This window comes from Carettochelys insculpta, chromosome 19, assembly GCF_033958435.1.
Source record: "Carettochelys insculpta isolate YL-2023 chromosome 19, ASM3395843v1, whole genome shotgun sequence".
Lineage (NCBI taxonomy): Eukaryota > Metazoa > Chordata > Testudines > Carettochelyidae > Carettochelys > Carettochelys insculpta.
Genome location: NC_134155.1, coordinates 3,978,382 through 3,991,218, shown reverse-complemented (window position 1 = coordinate 3,991,218; position 12,837 = coordinate 3,978,382). Strand labels below are relative to the sequence as shown.

Genomic DNA, 12,837 nt, shown 5'->3' with positions numbered 1-12,837 from the left:
TCAGAAAATGTTCATGGTGCCCAGAATGCCTGGAGCCACCTTTTCTCCCAACACACACACACACACAGCTGCCTAGGGCTCTGGAATGACAGTGAGTGCTGGATGTGGGCTCTCTCTGGAGCAGGAGGAGAAGGCATAGGAGAGTGTGAAGGCTCTGGGAGGGAATGGGAGTTTGGGGGGCTTGAGGGAAAATGTGTAGGCTCTGGGAGGCAGTGGGATGTGCAAGGGGCTGTGGAAGGAGTGGATGGAGAGTGCCACACTTACCTGGGGCACACCCCTCTGGCAGCAGCTCCTGAGAGGTAGGCACTCTGTGTGCTCCCACCCACCTGCTGCTTCTGCATATGCAACCCTGGCCCCATCTGCCCCCCATGTTTTACAACCATGCATCTGCTGGCCCGCCTGAAAACAGCCCAGGACCCCTGCCACCACCAGCAGCAGCACGAGTCTAGAGTGGATTCCAGACGCTCGTTCTGTGTGGCTCCCAGCATGTCCCTGTGGCTCATGTGGCATTTATCCATGTGCTGCCACTACTGCGGAGTCCTGGGAGCAGCACATGGATATGCACACAAACACACCTCAGGGCCACGTCCACAGCCATGATGAGTGAGTGGCCAGAAGTCACTCCAGATTCGCTGCACTGCCAGGCCTGTGGCCACACTTGGCCAAAATTTAAAAATGGCCATGCTAATGGCCAAATCGGAGGATACTAATGAGGCGCTGAAATGAATATTCAGTGCCTCATTAGCATGCTGCTGGCCATGGCATTTTGAAAGTGCTGCATTTCAATCATGCGCGACTCGGCTATAGAGAGTCCTTTTCGAAAGGACCCCACACATTTCGAAATCCCCTTATTCCTCATCAGCTGATAGGAATCAAGGGATTTCAATGTTTGCAGTGTCCTTTTGAAAAGGATCCTGTGTAGCCAAGCCGTGGCACTTTCAAAGTGCAACGGCCAGCAGCATGCTAACGAGGCACTGAATATTCATTTCAGCACCTCATTAGTATCCTCCAATTTGGCCATTAGCATGACCATTTCGAAATTTTGGCCAAGTCTGGCTACAAGCCCAGTGTTGGTGGGTGGGGGCCCCCCAGGATGTTTTAAATTGTCCGAGGGCAGCAGGCATCCCAGAGAAAGCACGAGTGGGGTGAGTGCACAGGATGGCAGGTAGGTCTGGGGAGAGATCCTGCCCCAAATTATGGTGGAGCCAGGCCTCAGATCAAGAATATCTCCATGAGGAAGAGCACAACACATGCAACTCCTCCATATAGGCTGCAGCAACTTTGAGAGGAAAATTACCACTATACTCGGGCACACTTCTTACAAACAATATGCAGAACATGGGAATGCTACCCTGCCAGTAGAGGAGGAAATTGGTGAACAAATGCTCTGAGGGCTACCCAGACTGGAAGCCCCAATAACTGATGTTTTGAAAAGAGCACATACGTTTACCAGCAGAGGTGGGGAAAGTACCCAAATTTACTTGAGTAAAACAATAGCTGCTGGGGGGTGTACTTAAGTACAAGTCACTAGTATTCCTCTGGAAAATTACTTAAGTAAAAGTACACACCTAATCTTGAGTGTACTTAAGTATCCAGAAGTGAAAGCAGCTGTACTTTTACTTGAGTAATTTTGCATACTTTTCCCACCTCTGTTTACCAGTGATTTGAAATTTTGCTAGCAAATTCTACATCCAGAATATTAAATATTTACATATGCAAATGAAGCAGCACATATTCTGTATGGAACTTCTATCAACTCTGGATTCATATCTAGCATGTCTGTGGAACTGATGCAGTTGTCTGGCTCGTTCTGCATGTTTTTCAGAGAGCTGACACATGCTGTATTCCTTTAATTTTCCTTTACATAGCTTTGCATCCCTAGAGCTACTTGTATAAAGTACCAGTACATCCAAAAAACAGACTTCGGGACAGAAGACAGACAAGGTGGCTCTTATGGGCATTACTGTCACCCACATATCACTGGGCTGATCTTTCTTACCAGGGCTCTGAGTTATCTTTAGAGATAATAGAAGATAAAACTATATAGTACTCATGGATTTCTCTATATCACTGCCAGATCTGTGATTATTAAAATGGGTAGTTCACTCCAAGACTGCTCCACACTCTTGCCTTTAACATCTCAAATGGCCCTGAATGTACCATACATACACAGTGAAGCAGTACAGATCTAGGAGTGCTATTAGTCAGTCAGCGCAGCAAGGAGGGGAAGGCATCAAGAGCAGTTTTCAGTCAGAAACAACTACACATTCCTACACTCACACAGAAGGAACCATGCTTACACTTTTCCAAGGGGCATGCCACCATACATGAGAGTGGGTGCAGAGCATGTTTTTCTCTCAAGTGTTTACTAGAAGGAGCTGGAAGTGAACAAGTTTTATCAAATGATTTTAAGCCATCAACCATCGAAAGTCCTGGATGTGTTACAATGAAAAAAAGAAAATGGTCTAAGCTTAGTGCCTAATTTCACCTCCTTAGAGCCCTGGCTTAGTCTATTTGCTGCTAACTTTAGATCTCCTGCTTCTATATGTGAGCCACAATTACAGCTCTCTGCAGCATTTGGCTCCTGGTTTTTCCCCTTATTATATCAACATATTTCACCTGTGCAGCTGTGAGCCATAAGAGACTCTCTCTGCTGGAGTCAATGTAGGACCCCCCACCAAGTACTGTGTGCTAACTTTTAGAAAACAGCTGTAAAGCTGATTGGAGGTGGGAGAAGTTTGAATTAGATTTTGCCTTAAATCTTGCAACTCGCTGCCTGCAGGCAGATGCCTACACAGAGCTTATTGCATAATCCTGGGAATAGTTGTATGTTTTTTCTTTTCAGTAAATTTTAAATAAGAGAGTGGAAGCAAAAGGGGAAATTAAAGCTTTTTTAGGTTGCTTAGGTCACAAACCCAAGAGCACTGGGCTAAGAGTTTAAAAGCCAGAGAATTGTCTGCAGACAATGAACTGGTCCTTCTAGCTTCATTATTATTCAGACTCTATGAATAGCAAACAATGTAGCAAAGATTCCCCAGTTTATACCTGGAACTAAAACAGATTACCCACCTTACCTGTCATTTCCTATATGGCCTGGAGGTGGATGGAGCTTGGGGTAGACTGTCTCTACCATTGACTTCACAAGTTTCTCTTGCTCTCCCTCTTCCCCATTCTCCTGGAGAGTCCTTCCCTAAATACAATCATTAACAAAGAAAACTTTAGCACCATCCACTGGTAGCCTCCCATGCTCCACTTATAAGTAGTTTTCTCAGGTTAATGCTTTCTGCTGAGCAGATGACTGAGCTGAAGTCCTAATATTTACTCATTACTGTATTTAAACCTAGCATTAGCAGAACAATCAGAATTAAAGTGGTATAACTGTGTTGGTCCCTGGATATTAGAGAGAGACGGTGGGTGATATCTTTTATTGGACTAACTTCTGTTGAAGAGAGACAAGCTGTCAAGTATACACAAAGCTCAAAGAAGACCTGAAAAAGATGGTCCAATTAAATATATTCCCTGCCCCATCTTGTCTCTTTCACCATAATTAAATGCAGTTTTATTTACTCATTTGTATTCATGAGAAGTCCCTCCCAGTCTGAGGCTTCTTAAATGTTCCAGGAACCAAATTAATGTAGAATTGTAGGCACCCTTCCCCAGGCACGGTTGGAGGAAGAAATTTTATTCTCAGACAGAAATGGGATAAATTGAGAATTTAAACAAAATTCATTTTGTGCTTTTCAGTTAGAGTCCGCATTTGCTCTGCTGAACAGTGGCTTCTTTTAAGCTGCACCCAGCACTGTATTGTCCTAAAGGGACATGGAAACGGCAAAACAGAAGTAGCACTGCATGTATGTGGTAAGTTCAGTTCTATGATTCATTTCCTACTAGCTCTTAGAGGTGCTGAGCTGTGGAACCCAAATACATGCACAACTCCTTCATATGCACACACACACACATCCAATAGTTGTTGCTGTTGCACATACTTAGTGTCAGGATCTAAACTCAAGGCATCTGACTCATAGTGGGTGGTTGAACTGTTAACTCCTAAATGTTTTCCAGTTAGTGGTGTATATCACTAATACACTAAGGCTGTTTTTACACAGGCCACTTTCTTTGAAAGTGGCATGGTAATACAGGGCCTGAAATATGCTAATGAGGCATGGATGCAAATTTGCCATGCCTCATTAGCATATGGTCATGTGATTTGGAGTCCAGAAGACCATTCCTCCGGACTCCAAAATGGCATTTAGAAGCATGGCCCCTGGGGGGTCTTCCGGAAGGAAGTCCTTCTTCCGGAGGCCCCTTCTTCCCAAAAACTTTTGGGAAGAAGGGGCCTCCGGAAGGACTTCCTTCTGAAAGCTGCCCCAGGGCTGCGCTTCTACATGGTGTCGTGGAATCTGGAAGAATGGTCCTCTGGACTCCAAATCATGTGACCATATGCTAATGAGGCACAGGGAATTTGCATCCGTGCCTCATTAGCATATTTCAGGCCGTGTATTACCATGCCACTTTCAAAGAAAGTGGTGAGTGTAGAAACGGCCTAAGAGATGAGGTGATGTAAGACAGAGTACTTCTTTCCTTTCAGGAGAAAAGGTACTTAGGAAGACTAATACATTAATTTGCTTCAGCTCAGTGGTGTGCAACTACTTAATGCAAGTGCCCATAAGGAGATCAAGTTGAAAATCATGCTACTAGATGCCCACGCCTATAGCCATCAGACTGGAAGGGTGTTGTCATGAGTGCACCATCAACCAAGGATTGAACAGAGACTGGGAGTGGTTGGCCAATTACAAAAGCAGTTTCTGTGCTCTGGATGTTCACACCTCCACATTAGCTACTGATAATGGGCCACATCCTCCCTGACTGAACTCACCTGACTTCTGCTCTTTTGATGTTCACAACTCCACATTAACTTCAGGTCTTCTTTGAGGTTTGTATATACTAAAAAGCTTCTCTCTCTCCAACTTCTTCAGGAGCAGATCAGGAAACAATTTAAACAAGAAAATCCACCTTCAAAGCGAGGTGCATGATTTCCCTTGAAGCCAGCCATGAGACTCAGAGGCAGTGAAAGAATTAAAATTGCAGGAGGAAGGAAAGATATACTTGAGGCTCTGTCTAGGATGCAAGAGGACAAGTGGAAACACTTTTTATTTTTTTAATAAGTCAGTATATTCTGCTTAGGATGAACATCCGTCCTGTTTTGGATGGGACAGTCCCATATTTAGGGCCCCAGGAAGGCACCCCATTTTATTTTAACAAAGGTACTAACTACCCTGTATTTGCACAGCTACCAGGAGCCAGGAGTGCATGGGCATGGCTGCTCCCTAGGTCCCAAGTCCCTGCAGCTTGGGCGAATTGTACCAGCACAGCTGCCACCTGGCTTCTCGTTCCCCGTCACTTACGGGAGTGGGGAAACTGACCACCACTGCTGCAGCGGGCTCCCCGCTACTTGCAGGGGCTGGACCGGCACCAGTACAGGAAGGTCACCCATGGGGCGGCAGCCCACTCCCAGCACTCCAAGGCATGGGAGAGCGGGGAGCTGCAGCTGCCTCCAGCAGCCAGGGAGCACCCCCCACCCAGCAGGGTGGTGCACCCCCAGGGAAGCCACTGTGTGACTCAACATGACCATCTGTCCTGTTTTGGCCAGGGCATACCTCCCTAAGGGTGTCCCATATTTAGCCTGGGGAACATGGTCATCCTAGTTCTAGTTTGTAGAAACTGGAGAGGAAGAGGAACTGCGTGGCTGATAAAGGATATGAGCCAAACTAGAGTTGTAGTTACCACTTCATCCACCCAATAACAGCAGTTATAATTCAGCAATAATCTTTTGCATTTCAACAGAGCTTACTTCTGAAAAATCTGAACTGGCTTTAGACTGCAATATATCAGGACGCCACTTTAGCCATTCACGGAAACAGACTTGATGTGATGGGATAAAGCAGTCAATCTCTAGCAGTAGCACCACACAACAAAGTTCTTGTGAGGGGAAGAAAATTTTCTCCAAATGAAGCTGTGGAAGGAATTTATTTACTGTTAGCAACATACAATCATAGGTTAAAATGCTCTAGTCCAGAACTCTCTGGTCCAGCATGATTTTGGTTATGTACACTTATCATGGGTGTGGCCAACTTTCCCTGGTACCAAAAAGTTTGAGAGTGTTCTGAGCTGTTATTAAGGTCTAATTTACCCCTAAATATTTTCTAAAAAAACAGTAAACAATGGAAGTGTTGGTAATGCTGCTAGACACTATTGACCTCCTGTGACTCAGTAAAATATCTAGTTTGGCATTGGTTAGGTCCCAAGGGTGCTGTATGAGAAAGGTTCAACCTGTATTTGAAATGAAATGTAGCCTGGATATTATCATAGAATCATAGAACATTAGGACCGGAAGGGGTCTCGAGAGGCCATCGAGTCCAGTCCCCTGCCCCGACAGCAGGACCGACCACTATCTACACCATCCCTGATAGACATCTATCTAATCTGTTCTTAAATATCTCCAGCGAGGGAGATTCCACAACCTCCCTTGGCAACTTATTCCAGTACTTGATGACCCTGACAGTTAGGAACTTTTTCCTAATGTCCAACCTAAACTTCCCTTGCTGCAGCTTAAGTCCATTGCCTCTTGTTCTCTCCTCAGAGGCCAAGAAGAACAAGTTTTCTCCCTCCTCCTTATGACACCCTTTAAGATATCTGAAAACCGCTATCATGTCCCCCCTCAATCTTCTTTTTTCCAAGCTAAACAAGCCCAATTCTTTCAGCCTTTCTTCATAAGTCATGTTCTCCAGACCTTTTATCATTCTAGTTGCTCTTCTCTGGACCTTCTCTAATTTCTCCACATCTTTCTTGAATTGGAGTGCCCAGAACTGGACACAATATTCCAGCTGAGGCCTAACCAGCGCAGAGTAGAGCGGAAGAATGATTTCTCGTGTCTTGTTCACAACACACCTGCTAATGCATCCCAGAATGATGTTTGCTTTTTTTGCAACAGCATCACACTGTTGACTCATATTTAACTTGTGATCTACTAGAACCCCTAGATCATGGTTAACCCTTCCACATTTGGAAAAAATGCCATTGATATTTAACAAGTTGCTGAGGCCTAATTTTTATGTAGTGTCTAATGAGAATGCTTCCAGGCTTCCCTTATGGAACACCTAGCAAGAACGTCCAAAATCTGTCCACTACATTTTTCATTCCCATAGGTTACAAATGCAAGTTCAATTGTAGAAATGTTTTCTGTTCTTGTTTTCTTGTAGCATTCAAATAGAATTTTCACTGACCTTTGCCACTATTGGTAAACTAAATGCCAAAAGACAGAAATGGCTCTTGATGTCTGGACTATTCACTCACTTTTGCCATCTCAAACTTCATCTTCCAAGAGAAACAACTGTGCTGTGAAATATAGAGGAAGGCAGAGACACAGATCAATGTGCTGCAAGCTGAAATCGAGAGACTCATGGAGAAAACAGGACTTGCCAGACACCCACTACATCTGCAAGAGATGCAGCAAGGATTGTCACTCTTGTGTGGGTCTTTATAGTCACAATAGACGCTGTAAATGAAGTCCTCAATTGAAACTTTAAAGGGCACGATCCATAGTCTATGCAGACTGAAGGATGCCTACTACTACTACTCATGGAGAAAACAGTAATAAAAGAGCTGAGTGTATTAAAATTAACTCAAATGGATACCACTAGGTATTACAGGTCATAAGGCACCCATAACGGTTCACGTTAAGAACGTTCTGTTTAGAAATGTTGATACTCGCATACAATCTATTTTTTCTACTCTCATCATCTCGTGCAATGAAAATAAAATCTTGACTGATTAAGCTTTTGTTATTTTGCACCTTATTTTTTAATTCCATTTGTGACAATCATTTCCACAGCAACCGTTTATAATCCTCAGAAAATTGTTAAATTTGCTTGTTTAGCTTATTCTGATTAGCACCCGTTTTCCCATTTCTTCTACGCTTTCAGTGGAATCCCTCAAGCCCAATGGAGAAACCCTATTTGATTTAAGTGAGTCTTTGATAGTGGCTGGAGAAGAGAGCTTAATGCTCCTGGATTCTAATCCTGTCTCACTACAGTAAAACCTTTATTATAATAAAATGTGCCAGATATCCAAGCTGGATCTGGCATCCAATCCTACTCTGCCCCACAGCTGGGCAGCAGGCAACCACACCCACTCTCCACACTCCAGCCATGGAGCAAGCATTCAGTACTGCTCTGCTGGCTCTGGGCAAGTAACCAATCCCATGGCTGCCAGCCCACCAGCATGCCAGTTAACTGAATGTACTAGTTATACAGGCATCAGATAACCGAGCTTTTACTGTACATACATTTTTGCAAGTCATAGATCCTTTCTATACCTGAGGCTGTCTAGATTACAGAGATCTGTCAACATAAGTTTTTGTTGGAAGCCAATTTTCCAACAAAACTTCTGTCAAAAGATTGCAAGAGCCATCCCCTGTTGAGTGGCCAGACTGTCCAGCTGCTATCAACAGAATGACAAACTGGAAGAATAGCAGACAGGGCTGCTCAGTGTCCTAGAAGACCTGTTGGCCAACAGAGGGCATCTGGAACATCTAGACCGGCTTTTTGTCACAGAGGCATTATGCCTCAAGGGGAGCAGGATGAGACTGTTGACAAAAGTGCTGCATTCTTTCAACTTACTGTCAACAGAATGCCTTGAGAATTTGGACATTCCCCAGGTTTTGTTAACAAAAAACCAGCTGTGTCAACAAAACCAGCCTCTAGTGAAGGCATATCCTTAGTTTGCACATGTGCAAAATGGGTGTATATGTCTTAAGTCAAATAGGGTTTCTCCATGTATAATTAGTATAGTACATCTCAGTGTGGTTATGAAGTTTAATATTTGTACATGCTCTAAGATACCTGGATGAAGGGCATTACAGAAGAACAATTATGAACTAATTTAATTCCTTCCAATCCTCCAGATTTACTAGTTACCCATAGAGGAAAAAATCCCTAGCAGGTACAGCACTGATTTTGCTTTGTATTTAGACACTGATGAGAATGAACACAGCTCAGAGAACCCTTTCAAAAGCTGTCCCTTCTCCATCTTTGAGCTGAGTCTTCAGAGGGAAACACAGTGAAGACAGTGAACTAATCTCTTAAAGCTGTTTACTCTTGATTTAGGATGTTGCCGTTTCTCTTGTAACTTTAACAGTTCAGGAGAAATATTTCTGTTTTTATGACCAACAGTGGAATGCAGATTCATTCTCCAGAACTGTGGGACAAAAGTTACATAAAACTAGAGAAGCGAATAGCTCTGTGTATAATGCTCCTTTCACATCCAAGTCTGCAGTTCCAAAGACAGCATTACTTACTCGCTAGCAAGCTATACTAGAGCCGGGGAGGCCCACATTCTATTCTGGCTCTGCTGGGTGACCTGGAACAAATAATCTCATCTCTACACCTCAGTTTCCCCATCCGCAAAATAAGGATACTCTCATCCCTTGCTATACAAGCTCAATTGGTTCCCAAATTTCTGCTTGTAAGCAAAAAATTAAGAGTAACACTAAATTCCCATAAAAATCCCCAATTTGTTCCAAGCACTTGTAACTTGATAAACCAGTTGAGTTTAGGTACTTTTCTGATTACTGGATCATCTGGCACCAGAAATAGGATGTAGTGTATGCATATGTATGTAGAGCAGGGATTCCCAGCCTAAGGGTCAGGACCCAAACATGGGTCACCATAAGATTTGTTAAGGGTTTCCCGCTAGGCAGTTCCATGCTGCATGTGGCTGTTGAAGAAACTTTAAATAGCTTCGTTACACTGCTGCCTCAGGCAGGTGTCACTAGAGATAGCAACTACCTTATGTCTAGGTGCTTAGCTTAACATTGGAATTAATTCATCTTAACAACTGTTACCTGCTGAGAACATGCAAAGAAACAAAGAGGAAGAAAGCAACAGCAGCAGTCATACCAAGAGTCAAGACATTTCCCTTGCCCCCCCCACTGTGAACACCCATGCCATTCAAAGCTTGGACTCCTCAGCCCAATACGAGTCTGCAACTGATAAACCTGTGCAAATTCAAGACATCGTCAGACATGGACTACCTGCACCTGCTGCAAGCTGGACGCCTGGGGGAGACACCCAGCCTAGCAGCCCCAGTGAAGAGGCTGCACAAGGAGTATCTAAGGCTGAGGCTGTTTATAGCTTGGGGGCGGGGGGAAGCAGAGAATCTAAGCCTGGGGGGCAGTTTGGGGCTGCAGGTGTCCCTGCTCCCTGGCCAGGGACCCTGCAGCTGGAGCAGAGCCAGCTGTAGGTCTCCCCACTTGCCAGCTAGGCACCCCACAGTGTGCTCCTATTAGCAGGGGAAGTTCACTCAGTGAACATAGATGGGTATACATGTCCCTTGTTTTAGCAAGTACTTTAAAGTATTAGTTAAACAAGGGATGGGTGTATTAAACCTAAATCTAGTGGCTGGAAGGTGAACGCAAAGACAGACATACATTTTAAACCATGAAGATTACTCTATTGGAATAATTTACCAGGTTATATATTCTTGCTGTTTTTTAAAAAATCCAGATTGGATGCTTTTCTACAAGTTATGAGCTAGGAATTGCTTTTGGAGCAATTATCTGGGCTATGTTATACAAAGGGTCCAATTACCACAATGCTCCCTTCTGGGTTTAGGGTATATGAATCTAGAAAAGGATGAAAATCTCAAAATTGTTGATCCAAGCACCTGATACATGTTTTGTAGCCTCTATTAAAAGAGCTGGTGGCTAGGCATCCTCAAATTTTAAACAAGTGTCACCAACTGGCATCTAACAGAAAAGATAAGGATTAACAGTGGGTTCACAGAGTACAAGAAACTGAGCCACAAAGTGCCCCCACTGGTTTCCTCCAGCTGAGGACTGGTACTTTAGCTGGGAATGCATGCAAAGTTTACACAGCAAACCCTTGGTTTAACAGGCCCCCATATAAGTCTTTGGAAATAAGAGGCCCATCAACCAGCCCTTCCCACCCCACAAATGCCAGACTTGCCACTGCCAAGGCTAGAGGAGTTGCCAAAGCAGCTGGCGCCAGAGAAGATAGCCTGCAGCAGGGTACAGCAGCTCTCCTCCCGCAGTTCCACATGCAGGTAGAATGTCAGTGCCCAGCTGCCACTACCTACAATAGCACTGAGCAGCAGCCATGGTGTTGAGGCTGCTGCCTGCTAGCAAGCTGGGGGCAGCCCTACTCTTCCTGGGCAGCTTTGAGCTAGCAGGTGCTTTGTTCAGAGCTGAAGCAAGTGGAAGGAGCCAGGTCAACATTCAGCTCCTCTCCCAGTGACTGGGAAGGTGGTGTGTGGGCAATGAGGCATAAGACAGGAGTGATTGATGGGCTAGGAATGTCACTACCTCATACAGTAAACCATTCAGCTAACAGACTTAGTATTAGACACCCCTTCTTTCCCCCATTAGTCCATTAATGAGTTTATTGTATTAGAGCACAAGAGAACCACAGAAGACTGAGGGAAAAATTCCAGAACCCAGAAGAAAACTGAGGGGACACATTAACTGCAGCTGTTAATGCAGACTCCAAACCCAGATTGCAGCAGTGAGAATGTTACTGTAACTTTTTAAAGTATTAGCTTAAAAATTAATGATTAGCAACATGTAAGCTAAATTTAAATCTTTAATTACTAATCTGGTTTAGTTATCCTACTAGGCTTCCAGCATGTTAGGTTTTAATCATGTTCTGTTGCTTGTAGCTGTGTGCTTACACTTATCCCAAGGAAGCAGAAGCCTTTTAGCAGGAATCAACTGATCTTAATCACTAAAGCAGTGTTTCTGCTAATATGAACCACTCACCTAACCCTTTTGAGGCTGTGGCCTTATCACTACACCTTCTCCCAGTGCTGATCTTCATTTTTCCCCATCACATCCCCATGATGTCCCTGTACCACCAGTGGTACCCATGCCACACTTTGGGCAACAGCCTTAATAAAGCCCCTGGCACCTTGGAGGCCAATTTGGACATAAGCTTTATTGGCTGGAACCCACTTAAGACACAGGGAAAAACTTCACTTTGGCAGACATGCAAAGATGGGCATTAACAAATGAACTTTTAGTTTAAGCTGTTTACTAAGGAAGGTGAGCTCAAATTTCCTCATGGGGACAGAAATCATTTAAGTCTATATGGAGTGATGAGTTTATATTTTAATTGAACACCTGTTACTGCCAGTGTCAAATCAGAGACCTGATCCTGTGCCACAATACCTAATTAAAGCTAAAGCCACTACTGGACACCTCCCTGGAGTCTAATATGCAATACAATTAAAACTTTTAGCAGCATTTACACTTAGAAAGCCTGCAAGATTTAGTCTCTGCTCAAATCCAGAGACAAGTTTCATGTTTAATGCTCTGCAGCTCAGAGTGGTTTGATAATCTTCACTAATTAAAATTCCAGTGTACCAGTTTAACGCTATTGTTAGAGTCAGAAACTGAATTGAGAACACTGTCACTTCCATTCCCAGTAAGGAAACCATCTCAAAAAACAGCAAGACAACCATCTTAAAGACCAAGTGTGAGCAACAGCACTAGATATAGCCCAGGGAATGCAGTGTCTTTTTATATAGTGGAAGTGAAAAAAACTTCGTAATCTCTGCATAGGAGCACAAGGCATTAAATTGTCGATAGCGAAAAGCAACCAGTTTGTGAACACAAGGGTTAAACTAGTTTTAAACACATCAATAAATGGTCTGTAACATGGGACAAATTAACCCTAGATGTTAAGTTGCACAATTCTAATTTATGGAAAACAAGCTCAACAGCATATTTAGTTGAGCCCCCACCCCTCCCCAACCTCCATATGG

At 43.9% G+C, this 12,837-nt stretch overlaps 1 protein-coding gene across 2 annotated transcripts in view; it reads right to left on the bottom strand.

Moving 5' to 3' along the window:
• The window catches only part of LOC142022928 (transient receptor potential cation channel subfamily V member 2-like), a 65,571-nt gene extending 52,830 nt beyond the window's left edge, over positions 1-12,741 (bottom strand). Inside the window, exons 1-4 of one of the 2 annotated variants that reach the window (XM_075013265.1) lie at positions 7,284-12,741; positions 5,852-6,013; positions 4,877-5,118; positions 3,075-3,190 (exon numbers count right to left, since the gene is read on the bottom strand). The gene's annotated coding sequence lies outside the window, so the exon portion shown is untranslated. The remainder of the gene's footprint in view (positions 1-3,074; positions 3,191-4,876; positions 5,119-5,851; positions 6,014-7,283) is intronic. The other variant, XM_075013266.1, reaches the window with a different exon arrangement.
• Positions 12,742-12,837: the final 96 nt, after the last annotated feature.